We start from the raw sequence: 15,184 nt of genomic DNA, 5'->3' as shown, positions 1-15,184 counted from the left end.
TAATGTCAATACCTGTTCTTCCAGAAGGCTGAACAAAGCTGAACGATTGTCCTGGCGTTCTTCGATGGTCGACACTTGGTTCTCTAGGCTGCTCACCACTGCAGAACAGTTGTCATGGTGTTTCTCCAGTGCTGGTGGGTAATCAAGTTGCTCTTCCAGGGTCAAGAATAGGTTCATCAGACGACCTATTAGGTCTGAGTGGTTGTCCTGGCGTTCCGCAAGAGTTGACACTTGGTCCTCCAGACGGCTGAACAGTGTAGAACTGTTGTCATGACTTTCCTTGAGGGTCAATACTTGACCCTCCAGATGACTGACCAGCACAGAGTGGTTATCGTGGCGTTCTTCAAGACGAAATAATTTGTCCTCTTGACGACTGACCAGTGCTGAGTAGGTGCCTATATGTTCTTCAAGGGCCGACATTTGTTTTTCCAAACGGATGCCCTGTGCCGTGTGGTTGTTGCTGTGTTCCACCATTATCGACATTTGGCCATCCAGTCTGTTGAACAGTGATAAACGATCGTTCTGCATTTTCTCCAGGGTCAAAACTTGGTCTTTCAGACGGCTGATCAGTGTTGAGTGGGTCTTGAGGTGTCCTCCGTGGGTGGTTACTTGCTTCTCCAGACTACTGGTTAGCGTTGAGCGGTTGTGATTTTGTTCCTCACGGGGTGGTAGGTGCTCAACAAGTCGGCTGACAAGTGCTGCACAGTTGTCGACCCGTTCTTCGATGGTCGATACTTGGTCCTTTAGACGATCTATCACTGCTGAACGGTTCTTGACATGTTCCTCAAGGGTAAACACTCGGCCCTCTATACGGCGGATCAATGCTGAACTATTGTCTTGGCGTTCCGGAAGGGTCGACACTTTGCCTTCTAGTAGGCTAACCAGACTCAAGCGGTTGCTGATCTGTTCGTTGTTAAGACTCGACACCTGGTCATTTAGATTGGTGATCATTGCTGAAAGCGTTTCAAGGTGTTCATTAAGGGTCAAGACTGGGCTCTCCTCCAGACGGCTGTCGAGTGCAGAACGGTTGTAATGACGTTTCTTGAGGAATAATACTTGGCCTTCCAGACGGTTGACCAGTGCAGTGTTGTTGTCGTGGCGTTCCTCAAGATTAGACAATTGTTCCTCCAGACGGTAAACAAGTGCTGAATAGTTGCCGAGATGTTCTGCGAGGGTCGATACCTGTTCCTGTAGGCGGATAAACTGCGCTGAACGTGCGTTGCTGTGTTCCTCTTCCAAGATCGACACTAGGCCCTCACGGCTGACAAGTGTTGAGTGATTGTCGTGGTGTTTCTCAGGCGTTGGTACTCGATCCCCCAGTCGGGTGACGAGTGCTGAGCGGTTGACCTGGTGTTCCTCAAGGCTTGGTGCTTGCTCCTCCATTCGGGTGACGAGGGCTGAGCGGTTGTCTTTGTTTTCCACAAGGGTTGGGTCTTGCTCATCCAGCTGGGTGACGAGTGCTGAGCGGTTGTCATGGTGTTCCCAAATGGTTGGTACTTGCTCCTCCATCCGGGGGAAGGGTGCTGGGCGGTTGTCTTTGTGTTCCACAAGGGTTGGTTCCTGCTTCTCCAGTCGGGTGACGAGTGCTGAGCGGTTGTCCTGGTGTTCTCCAAGGGCTGTTGCTTGCTCCTCCAGTCGGGTGACGAGTGCTGAGCGGTTGTCCTGGTGTTCTCCAAGGGCTGTTGCTTGCTCCTCCAGTCGGGTGACAAGTGCTGAGCGGTTGTCCTGGTGTTCCTTAAGGCTTGATGCTTGCTCCTCCATTCGGGTGACGAGTGCTGAGCGGTTGTCTTTGTGTTCCACAAGGGTCGGTACTTGCTCCTCCAGTCGAGTGACGGGTGCTGAGCGGTTGTCCTGGTGTTGTCCAAGGGTTGGGTCTTGCTCCTCCATTCGGGTGACAAGTGCTGAGCGGTTGTCCTGGTGTTCCTCAAGGCTTGGTGCTTGCTCCTCCATTTGGATGGCTAGCGCCGAGCGGTTGTCCTGGTGTTCTCCAAGGGTTTTTGCTTGCGCCTTAACACGGTTGGCTAATGCAGATTGGTTGTCGTTGTGTTCTTCCAGGGTCAATACTTGGTCTGGCAAATGGCTGACACTCATAGATCCGTTTCCTTGGAGTTTCTCGTTCTTCGATACCCGTTGTTCTAGGTTGTTGACCAGTGTCAAGCATTTCTCCAGACCCTCTCCCTGCTCATTTTGGCTAATGACCAGGTCTAAGCGAGTCTCGAGGTCTTTACGAAGAGTCGAAAGTTGTTTCTCCAGATCACTGATCAACGCTGAGTGGTTTCTTACCTGTTTTGGAATGATTGTAAACACATGGGGCGTTTTCATTTGCCAAAATATAGATCCATCATAGGAACAACAGAAGTGAATAATTTTGTTACACAAATAAGCTTAATGTGTTTTCAAGCAACTGATTGGTGTTCAACCATGACATTAACTTGACAAGCTACATGTAAATGCAAAGGATGGATATGGTGTGGTTTAAGCCCCGGTCACAAAGCGCGTACGATTCCTTGCGATTCCTTGCGATGCGCGGTATGAGCGCAGTGCGTCGTAAGTCGGGGGAGATTCGGAAGCAATGGTTTAGATATATAAAGCCGTGGTCTCAAAGCGCGTAGTGCATCGTACGATGAGGTCATAAGAGCGTACCCGAGCGTCAATCGCAGTAAATCGAGGAGCATCCTATGACGAAAAATAGAGCTGAAATGGATTTTGAACATGTTCAAAATTTCGCTATCGTCGTAAGATTTTATTTGCCCCCATGGCAGACTTCATTACGGCAATTTTTGTCTACTGATGAGGTTTCAGTTTTCCCTGATATTGTTGATATTGACGAAAGGGGAAATATATCAGTCGCAACTGCCACAGTCGCAACCAGAGAACAGCGCGCCTCGCACAGGTGATGCAGACAATTGTTTGATCACTTCATGCACGTGAGTTTTTAATTAGATCAAATCTCAGCTCTCGTCGGTCTTGGGTCAGTTTACCATAATTGTAATAACCATGGTGACAACTCGAACATAAAGGCAGGCTCTATGAGTCGGGAATATATATGATATAATGCTTATGATATGATTTTTGTATGATGGCATCTTTTTGTTGATAGCATATCATGATACGATCGTACGCGCGATCGTACGCGCTTTGTGACCGGGGCTTTAGTAACATATCACGTGGTAAATTTATAAGGCTTACCGTATCAAAGTCTGGATGTGGCGTGCTGACACGCAGTAGGATGAGTGTTACAGACGTTATCAAAGTTGCCAGGACGACGGTTGTCTTGACAACGTTGGCCAGGCGGGACCAAGACAGGACACTCCGCATCTGGTCACAGTAGCCTTTTTCATCTTCATCGAAGTCTGCAAAATACAATGATGGCGGTGCAATGTTCTTTCACCACGCAATGTTAGAAGCTTCAAAGAAGAGTAATACTTATTGTTCCCCTTCGATGAATAACTATTCATTGGAAATAAATGTAATGGCTTGCGCGCAAACAAAATATCAAAATTTCAAACATAGATTGTGTTTCCCTGGCCATCGCTGAAAAAGTTATGTACGCACTACGGTAGACTAATCAAATTCAGTTTTTTTTTTTTAATTATCTACTTTTATCAAATAGTCACGAGGAGACTGGCCGCATGATAAACAATTGCTAAAGAAATAGAGAAAAAAATACCAAAATGTATGATCTTTAGAAATACTTCATGATGATTTAAAGACCATGTTCGTAGTTAAACAAAACTTCATGGCGCATGTTAATTTTCGGGAGGGAATCTAATTGCAAATATCGCCCTCAAAAACTAAGTTCTGCTAGAAAGGCTATTAAACTTATCTTAGTCTGCCAGCAAAATGTAACCCTCAAAATGCTGGAAATAGCGTTTCAGAGAGTCAAGATTTCAAATTCGGGGTAGCATGCCATTAGGATTACGTCCATATACTTCGCCCTCCCCATAAAAACTTGGGGGGGGGGGGGGGGGGCATATAATTTTTGGGAGGCGGGTGGTAACTTATCGAAAAAGATATCTGAACGGGGGGAGGGCCATCGAATTTTTTTTTAAACGGACCCATGCACTTTGCACCAGGCCTCTCTCGGGTAAATAACGTCAAGTCCCTTATTTAACCTTCCAACTACATGCATCCTGCAAAGTCTATACTGTCTTGTATCTTTCTATGCAAGTATTTAGCAATCATGCCAGCAGCAGGTAGTGACTCGCCCCGTGCCAATCATGGTCACTACACGTATTTAATATTCAATCTATTTACTTATAGGTCTGGCTGTTCAGCAAGCACAGCCAGGGTTGCACAACTGGCTATGTAGGCTGTGGTTATTACAAAGGGAAACCCTGCTGACAAAGACAGGGACAACACAACTGTAATTTGACAAAGACCGTATAATAAACAATAACAATATTCTAAGTACATTATAGATAACTTTTATATATACATCATATGTTGTACATGATATCTACACTGGTATCTACAGCGATATCTAAAGCAAAATGTCAAGTCAAGTTCTAACATAGGGGATATAGTAGTTGAAGTAGAGAAAGCAAGTATACTGACCTGAGCTATCATTTTTGGAGCCGTAAGTAGGGTTCACTTTCAGCTGGTCACGAATTTCTTGAGCATCTACTTGTCGGCCTCCCCACCAAGTGACCCTCGGCCCTCGGTCAGGGTGCCCACCAGGCCCGCCGGCACCGGGATCATTGTTACGGTCTGCTCGGGGATATCGAACAGGATTGTCCTGAGTACGCTGCGCCATGGCGGCTAGCGTACCGAATGATTTTCTGCTCTACAAAATCCTTCAATCATAGCCTGGCTTGAGGCGCTTTGAGTTTAGAAATTGTGATTTAATATGCAATATTTTTTTATTATGTACGGAGGAGGTTCTAAAAGGTCTTGGATGCAGTACAATAATGTGTTGCATAATGACATGTAATAACTGATGTTGTTTACTACGTTTGGAGGGGGTCTTTCAGTCTTGTCGGGAATCCCTTTAAAATTTTGTGTTGGAGTCAAAACAAACCAGTACTGGAGAAAGTAGTTTAAAACTCAAGTTTTAATCGTAATCAAGAAAGAAATGGCAATTATTGACAACACGGAGTTAAAATGAATCTAAAGACATATACAAACCGGAACAACTGTACATTGAGTACTAATCAATTGTACAAATGGACGTTGCGACAAACCGGGTGAAGATGAGAGGTGTTAACAAATAACACAAAAAAGATAGAAGAATAATGCTTTCTTAGTTTAATGATACCTTGTCTACGCATGCATAGATCAACATACAATAGTTAAGCTTACAAAAAGTTCTCATGAGTTAGTGATACTACGGTTAAATTTGCACCGTTGCCGGTGGAAGATTCTAGCCCAGACCGAGGTCTGATCATTTGGACCGTGTATAGTTTTGTATTGGAAGAAAATTTAGCATTGTACTATAAAACAAAACTGTTCGTAGTATCGTTTCTTGATCAAATTTTGCAATATACTATTAAATGAAAATAATCAATGAATGCTATAATTTCAAGAACGTAAAGTTCTCTTCTCCGGCACTTGAGGATCCATGGGATTCCAGGGTGATGATACATTCTAATGACTTAAGCTTGCCCCTTTCCTTGTGCAGATTTAGTTTCTTTTTCGCCGTCTTCATGCAGCTTGGCCTTCTTTTTAATTCATTAGTTTCCCTGTGAATTTTCTAAAGGCAGTCTGAACTTTTACACAGTACTCTCCCCTCATAATCAACATCACCACCTTTGTAATAGGGTACTTTCACCTCTCCCTGTGGCTAAACTGGTAACAGATTGACAGTTGAGCTCCAATAAATTGGTAACTGGTGGACATCGGTTTTTACCTTACCCTCACAACTATCACTCCTGCTTCATCTTTAAAACATGGACTCACTAATGCGTACGCCCCCCCCCCCCCCATAAGCCTAGCTTTTCTCATGTCCCCTTATTCCTGTGATTCTCGAGAGTACTCTTTTTGTAGGTCGTTGTTTAGGAGTAGAAGTACCTTCTCCTCACAACTACCATACTCTTGCTTCATTTTAAAAACATGGACTCACTAATGTGTACGCCCCCCTCCCCACCCTCAGGTAACATAGGAGGAATGATGGGCCTGTTTATAGGAGCCAGCCTGCTGACCATCCTGGAGGTGTGGGAGTACCTGTGGCAGCGTCTGAAGGGGTTCCTCGGGAAACATCGTCGCCCAACGGTCATTGATGTTAAAACTCCACCACACGACATAGAAAGGGGAATAGTGTTTCACAAGTAAAATGCAAAACTGAATCAAAGTATACATATACTCGGAGGCTATATATTTTCAAACTTTAAGTATCTATTAATGCAACTATCTTATAGTTTACATAGGTTGTGTACCAATGTATAAATGAGTATAGCTTTGTAAATAATATTTTATTTTCAACTTTGTAACCATTTGGCTGTTCTCTAACAAATTGGTTTGTTAAGCTATATGGCCCTTGCATTTTGTTGCGTTCGTACAAAAGAGAGTTCAAAGGTCACCAAGATGGCTCCATTTTTAATATGAATGATAATTGCTGCTTCAATATGTAACCCCTAATCTCCAAGCAGATTCCTCCGTGGCATAAGACAGTAACATAAGCTGGGGAAGGAGTTTAGCCGGCAGAGGGGTAAAATGGGCCACGCGTGGAAATTATGTAACCCCTGCCTCATACTTTAAGTCAGTTAAATGTTGAAATACAACATACAAATACGTTCATCTTATTTTATTTACTTTCTCCACAATGTTACATAACAGCCTGCTGTTGATATACAACTTTCTGTAACACTTTCAGTTGAAAAACTTTGAGCTGTTCTTTCAGCCATTTCGTAATGTACAACAAAATATTGAAATGATCTTTAAAGCAAAACAGACTACCTCTACCACTACAGCGGGTATCTCACTGGTCCACGCCTGTTTGCGACAAATATTCGCTAACAGGTGCCAATTGGTCGCAGGTTGGAGCGAACGGTGGTGCGAACTAGTCACTAACAGGCGTGGCCACAGCAAATTCCCTCTATGACAAATCTTAATCATTGTACATAGTTTTAGATTTCAAAAGGAACACTACACTCGGTGTTAGATTAAATATTCGATATATTTCAAAGACGAATATATCATTGTATTATGTATACTGTGCACCAATGCCCTCTCTAAAAGGCAGTGACCAATCACTCGGAAAGAATAAATGAAGAAAGGTTGAATAAATGTATACCAATATCAGCACTGATCAGATTTCCGTGCTCATTTCTTGCTAAACACTCTTGTACTCCTTATTTACTGGTTTTCTAATAAACTACAATGCGATATGCCATGACAATGGAAATAAGATTTTTGACTTCTTACAGTGCTATATAATATCACAGTTTTTTTTATAAATCTTCAATAAAAAATGAATCTAGTATTGCCCCTTACTCCTCAGGACATTAGTTTATAATGTTGTACGTAAACCTGCAACTACCGTTGTCTTAAACTTGCAATTACAATAACTAGTGATAATGAAACTTATGATAAAGAATTCAGTCACGAAGACTTGTCCCCTTAGACATGGTCTTCAACTATCTCTGCGGAACGATTATCTCATACTTAACTTATTACATTCACTCATACAACGCGTAGGGATGAAATATTTTGTTTTTGGCAGTATTTCTTCCCTTCTCGTGTTAATCATCAAGTTGTGTCATCTGTCATGATTTTTGATCAATTGACCCGGAATTTCGTAAAAGGTTAAAATGGCTAATTCCCTTTAACCCTATTCAGACCGGGCTTTTTTGGTCATCCCTGGACCGTGGGGGGGCTTTTGAGGCCCTCCACTTCTAAGTCCTCTAACTCTTGAACGACGTGCCGTAGGGCCACCAAATTTTCAGGACATGATATCGACATAATATCTGACGAGTATTCGACGTTTGACGTTACGTTGACGTAATATGACGTAATTATGACGTCATCAATTTGATTATATTGGCCGGACCCATGAAAAAAGGATATTCTCAGACAACTTCAAGTTATACTACAAATATGTAACAACAAATGCAGATAACAGAATAATAAAGTTCATTACGACTTGTATTGCCAATAGAAACATCGATGACGTCATAATGACGTCATAAAATGACGTAATGCACATCTAAGATACGAGTTAGGCTCCGCCATATTATATCCACTACCTTGAATTTTTTAAACTACTTTTTTTGCAACAAATAATCACAAAGGGCAATGGAAATAGACTATATTCATTCATTTAGATGGTTTTTGATGAAAAAATACCAGGTAGTTACAAATTTTAGGGGATAATTAGCTTGTTATTCTTGATCTGGCCATACGGTCCGCCATCTTGGATTTAGGCTGATGACGTCATCAAATTAGCATAATTTATGCATATATAATTAGGAAAGATATGCTAAATAATATAAGATTTTATTTATGTAACAAAATAGCAGTAATATAGCAAATAAATGTGAAAAATAGATTGTTAGAACCAAAAATAGTGATTTTTGGCAAAACTGCCTGTCAGCAAACGGTTGCCATGGCAACACGAAAAAATGGAAAATTTGTCAAACTTCGTAAAATTGTTGCCAACAATATTTTAGGAAAACTCACCAAATTTGGTGGCTTTAGCGTAAGGCGTTCTGGCGTTATAGGACATCGAAGTTGGCGCAGGCCTCAAAAGCCCCCCCACCCCGGTCTGAAAAGGGTTAAAGTTATTTTCTTTTGTTTGATACATCGCTTTAAAACGATTTTACTGATTTTTTTTTCAATGATTAGACCAAAATTGTATATTCTGTCCTCTTATGACCTGCAAGCAAACTACCTAAAATTTGAATATTCAAAGAAACACATTTACATTTTTGGCATTTATGAATTAAAAATGATTAATTTTGAGCTTTTTGGTAATATTTTGTTATTTAATGGTCTTCTTTGACAATTTGAACAAGGTATTGAAAGTGAAAGCCAATAGGAGCACTACATGTGATGGCTAGATTTGCCAATAGGGAACAATACAGTTGAATGAACAATGCAGTTGAAACAGGCATGTAGCTCTGATAAATCATTCGGAACAGTGTTAACGGCCTTGTACACAATTTTTCCCGTTTGGTGACATTAATTCTTGCTAATTCAAACTACCCATGAGTAAGTTAATTGTAAAATAAACTATAATTCGTTTACTAACACCATCTTTAAAAGAGTCCATTATTTTTCAAATTGTTAAAATGTCTTTCAAGATCAACACGACTTGCCTTACAGAACCAACAACCACTATTCATTACTTAATTATAACAGGTGAAAAGAATTGGTGTCTTAAAAATAAATTCAAGACGTCACAGAAACTTTACGGACTGCAGGTGTTGATGGAGATGACCATCCGGTCAGCGACCCCGAGGTCAGCACCTCCTGCAAGGGTAACGTTCAACAGGTCATCACTCTGGCAACGGAGTAGATGCAGATTTTTCAAAGAACTGTTCACGATATTAAAAAACTCAATTCATCAAGTTTTCACAATTAAGATTTTCTATTGCTCAATATGTAGGACAATTTTGTCCATGGTCTATTCTATTCTATTTCATTCTATTCTGCTCTATTTCATTTCATTCTATTCTACACTAATCCAATTCTATACTATTTTCTTCTATTCTTTTCTGCTCTGTTTCATTTCATTCTATACCACACTATTCTATTCTATTCGTTTCTAATATTGCTATCCGTACATAGTTTAAGGTACTGACCATTAGCCCAGTTGATATAAGTGGACTTTCTGGAGTATAATATGGCTGGACCTGCTGGCACACGTTCCCACTCACACCCGGCATGCGGCCCTGTCTCCACTACAGCCAGCCAGCCGGCGTCGTTTGGACACCCGCCGTAGTTACGGTTAATATACCAAGATCTGCGGCGACAACGTCAGGATCAAATCAGGTCTTCTTTTCCAAAACAAATATCTATCGATATACTCCTCTCCCTCAGTTATGACACATGTTTGAGAGCCCTCTCATGAAATGCAGTGTAAAGACGCTAAGACAGAACCAAACATTTGCCATGGTCAGCTATTTGTGGCAGGGACTTAACTCTTAACCTTGGTCTGGAGATGGTCATTTATGTGTGACAGGGGCTTAACTCTTTACTATGGTCTGGAGATGGTCATTTATGTGTGACAGTGGCTTAACTCTTAACCATGGTCTGAAGAAGGTGGGGACGCCATGGTCAGTACCATGGTGTAGAGAAAGTTGAGAGGCCTTATGTGTCGCACGGGCGTAAATCATAACTATACCATTAAGATAACTATAATGATATACCGACCGTGGTATTGAGATGTGCCATGATGGATCAAGCGTAACGTTATGCAAACAATGGTATGGAGAAGGTTGGGAAGCAATGTGTGACAGGTTTTGACTATATAACGATAAACCGACAATGGTATGAAAAAGTGTGGGAAGCCATGGTTAGTTATTCATGATAAGGATGAAGTATAACGTTATACCAAACATAGCATGGAAAAGGTTAGGAAGTCATGGTTAATTGTGACATGGGACATGGCATAACTTTATACCAACCATGGTATGGAGAAGGTTAGGACGCCATGGTTGGTTAATATGTTAAATAGGGACTCCCAACCATGTCTAAAGAAGGTCGAGAAGCCATCAGTCTTTGCGTGTGTAGACTAACCTGCGATTTCTGGAGTGTGTCACTCCGGCGATGGAAAAGATGTTGGTATGTTCTGTCGGCAGGTCCGACCAAGGAGACATCAGGAGTCGGTCCTTAGAGAACCAGCTGAACTTGTCACTGTTCTCTCCGTCAAAGATCAACTCTCTAACCTCTGATCCTTGGAAGAGAGAAACATTCACCTGGGAAAGACAGAATACATCCAGATTCAGAATCATTTTTTATCTATAGCAATTGTTTTGCTATGATAGACGTTGCTTGTTATTTTGATATTTATCAATCTTTTGTGAATCAAGACGGGGACGATATCAGCTTCAAGCAACCTTTGACCGGCCCTCAGGTATCCGCAAGATGGACCGTTTATAGATTTTAGAGCATACTCTGTTAGGACAGATGACTTGGTGAGGTAATCATTGAAGAAGATATAATCATGGGCTGAACGAGAAACATCAACATCATCTTCGAAATTTAAATGTCATATCGTCCCCTTATTACCATACAATATGTGCTAGCCATGACTTCATCTAAAAATACGCCGCTCCAACCTAAAACAAGATAGCTTGTGAATGGCGTCAAATCGAACATGGCGTCAACCACGGACGCCGACGAAATGGGGAGGGATCAACAATTGAGTTGCGCAGTTTAGTGCACCATTGATTTTTTTATCTATCTTTATGAAATCATTTTTTTTTGGTGTAAATTTTGATTGAAAAAGTAACATTTTCTGGTAGGAAGAACAGTAAGCATTTTATTTAAAATCTGGCACTAAATGTGACCGTTGCCATGTTTTGACCAATAGTTGACCTCTGATGATCGGCAGCTGCCAGGCTGGACTGGCCAATTGGGACAAGGGATGAAATGTTAGTGTCATTTCTAACCTTCCTGCAGTAACTCTGGCCGGAGTTGACCTCCTAATTTTTGAACAAAAGAAACACTGACAAATTCAGCTTTGCAGAGGGGTAAAGATTCAAGGTTTGAAATGTTGGTAAATGTGTTTTGAAGCGAATTTTTTGCATGACTTAACAATACAGTGCATAGGAAATCCCATTTGGTAATCCCTTCTCCCCCAAAAAAGGTTACGATGGCAGACCTGTAGAAAAAACTGAAGAAGAAAAGGGAAGCCGATTCTTACCCTTTTGACCCCCAGAGTGTCCCATCTGTCCACCAGTGGGCACTTGAAGTGCCCAGTGTTGGCGTGATCGGAGTTCCAGGCCGTCACAGCCGAGTCCCCAACTCCCGGCCGGATCTCAAAGACTACCTGACAGTCACAGGCTACAGAAAGGAACAGAAAGTGAAAAAAGGTTACTATTTTGGAAAATATCTATTCAATACCATTTTATGAAACATTCGAGCCTCAATGAAATCATCAAATACGTTCAGTTTTCCTATCTCTTTTCTGGAAGCACGTTTTCCGAGTCAAATTCTTAGCTTTGGTTTGTTTATATATTCCAGAGAAACACAACGGGGATGTAATAGCATGGTTATCGTTTGGACATAAGGCAACGTGGGAATAAAATAACCTTTGCCCAGTCGTCGCTCGATTTATACAAGAAATTGAAAGATTATAGACGAAGATACAATTGTTAATCCTATTGTATAGCAGGAACCTGACTGGAAGCCGAGCTTGTCTAGCAAATTCTTGCCATAAAACCACCTTTATCCTTATTTTTGATAACATCAGAACTTACGCGGAGGAGAGGTTGTTGTTTTCGTTGTTGTCTGAGCTGTTGTGCTTGACTGGCCTGCAAAAAAATGATCAGAATTATTTATTAAGTTTGCTAGGCAACCATAAAAGACTGAATACTATATAGAAGTATAAAAAAAGTTTTGCGCCTTATTTTTGGTGTTTATCTGAACTCATTGATCACCATTCGTATCTGTAATAATCAGAGGGTATTTCATGGGCGTACGCACCTTCATTTAGCTGGCAGATGTATCCCCTGCGGAGTTGGCAGACTTTATCGCCCCATGACTTAGACCCAGTCGACCAAAATCCGACACAGCCACCACCACCGTGTGGGTAACCAGGGTGCCAGTTGGAGTAGTCGGATGGCGCCAGGGCTTGACCATCCTCAAATATCCAGTGACTGTCGCGATCGACGTCGGTCAGTCCGAGCCAGTGACCCAAAAATGTCATTGGTTGTAGACTTGCGAGGAAATCGTTGGTAGCGCTGTCCTTCGGCATAGCTAACATACCCCCGTCTGTTGCACATGTCTGTCTAGCCCGATTCCTCGTTTTGCGATCCGTGAAGCTCTTGTAGCAAACTCCGTTAAAACGAACGTAGTCTGGTTTTGGACAACCTGTTAAAGAAAATTGAGTTTCTATAACCCGTGTGTACCATGTGTCACTTCTGAATCGTCCAGCTATCCTCGACCTTATATCACTTTTTCATGATGTCAAAGGCTATCTGCCACTCATTAATCACCATTCTTACTTGTAATAATCAGAAAGAATATGACGAGCATAGCCACCTGCTCTTGTAACAAACTCCGTTAAAATCAACGTAGTCTGTTTTCTGGCAGCCTGTAAAAAGGGGGTTATGATTAGAAGAATCTGTACCCACGGCCCTTGTGTTATTTCTAAATAATTCATTATTCAGCTATCCTCTTTGGGAAAGCAATCCATCTATTCCCAAAGATGGATGTTTGAAATCTGAAGACCATAAGTTGACCATTTCGAGAACGCATGCACAAGAAATTGAAGGCCTTTGGTGCTTAAGCCAAACACGTCTAATCATGCAAAGCAAAACAATTGTCAGGAGGATTTTTTATGTTTTCAATTCACATTTTAGTGATGCACTTCTGAGTCATTTCGAAAAACTCTTAAAAGTTACATGTATCTACGTGGTACCTAGTGGTTAAGCAAAAGGGCCTCAGACGAGGAACGAATCGCTTTGTTCTTTAAAGTCTTTTCTCTAAGGACATTTTCCGAGTCGAGCAATAAGATTTTGTTTTGTTTCTATGTTCTAGCAAAAATCAAGTGGCTGTAATTGCATGGCCTTCGATTGGAGGGGGGGGGGGCGATACGGGCTTCCAATAACTATAGCCCCGTAGCTCGATTTATTCGAGAAATCGAAAAATCATCAAGATTAATATATAGAATACTCAATTGTTAACTTTATGGTATGATAGTAACCTAACTGTTGAGCTTGTCTTGTAAATTCTACGTATTTTTCTTTCGAATAACATCTTACTTACGCGGAGGAATGGTTGTTGTTTTCGTTGTTGTCGGAGCTATAGAACTGGCATGATCTGCAAAGAAATAATCAGAATTATTTAAAGTTTGCCAGCCATATAAGACGTCATACTATATACTTATGAAAAACAGTTGTGCACCTTATTTCTTATGAGGTTCTGAACTCATTAATCACCATTTGTACCTATAATAATCAGAAGGAAGAGGATGGACATACGCACGTTCATGTAGCTGACAGATGAATCCCTTGCGGTCGTTGCAGTATTTTTCGGCCCAGGAAGACCCAGTGGACCAAAATCCGGCACAGCCAGTGCGACCATGAGGACTACCATGGCGCCAGTTGGAGAAGCCAGATGATTTCAGGGCTTGACCGTCATCAAATGCCCACTGGCCATCCCGTTTGCCGTCTAGGGTCAGCCCAAGCCAGTGACCTCCGATGTCCTTCGGTAGACTGGCGAGAAAAGTGTTGGTCGCACTGTCTTTCGGCATGGCTAACATGCCCCTGTCAACGGCACATGCCTGCCTGGCCTCATCACGGGTCTTTCGTTCCGTAAAGCTCTTGTAGCAAACTCCGTTAAAAAGAACGTAGTCTGCCTTGGGACAACCTGTTAAAATGAATTTCCAATTTAACTTAATCATTCTGTTTTCATGATCCATTTGGCACTTCTGAATCATTCATTCCTGAGTATTCCATTTCGAAATCCAAGGTTTTCCCAAAAAAACCCGCCCCCGCAGATCCAAACTTCAATGTTAATAATGAGACTAACCCTTTAAACTATTTCATCATTCCAATTTCGTCCGGAAGTACATCTCCGTTTTTTATCTAGTTGTAGAGATTGAATATTTGTTGAATATTGTAATACCTGGATGTCTTACCTTCAAAAACGTACTTACCTACTATTGTCTTCCCCGTGGCACACAGGAATACCTCTATCCTCATGCTGGGGTGCTTGTTCCATGTCAGCGGGTAGAAACGAACAAACCTTGCGGTGATCGGAGGAACAACAAGGTGTCGAACTTCAGAGTCCCTATCAGTATTGCCTTGGAACACCTATTGATATAGAAATAATCACATAGATCAATGCCACTAGTTTTCATTCCATCAAAAGCAATCGGATTTGATATAAATATGTGAATGTTTCATTACAAGACAGTATTGGTACCTCCATGAAAAAATGGAGGCATAGTTTTTTGCTGTGTCTGTGTGTGTGTCTGTGTGTCCGCATATTTGTGGACATCATAACTTGAGAACCTCTCGATGGACTACGATGATATTTAATATGTGGGTAACGGTTGGGAAGACGAAGGTCAGGG

This window comes from Branchiostoma floridae, chromosome 2 (assembly GCF_000003815.2).
Source record: "Branchiostoma floridae strain S238N-H82 chromosome 2, Bfl_VNyyK, whole genome shotgun sequence".
NCBI lineage: Eukaryota > Metazoa > Chordata > Leptocardii > Amphioxiformes > Branchiostomatidae > Branchiostoma > Branchiostoma floridae.
Note: the sequence above shows the minus strand (reverse complement) of the source record.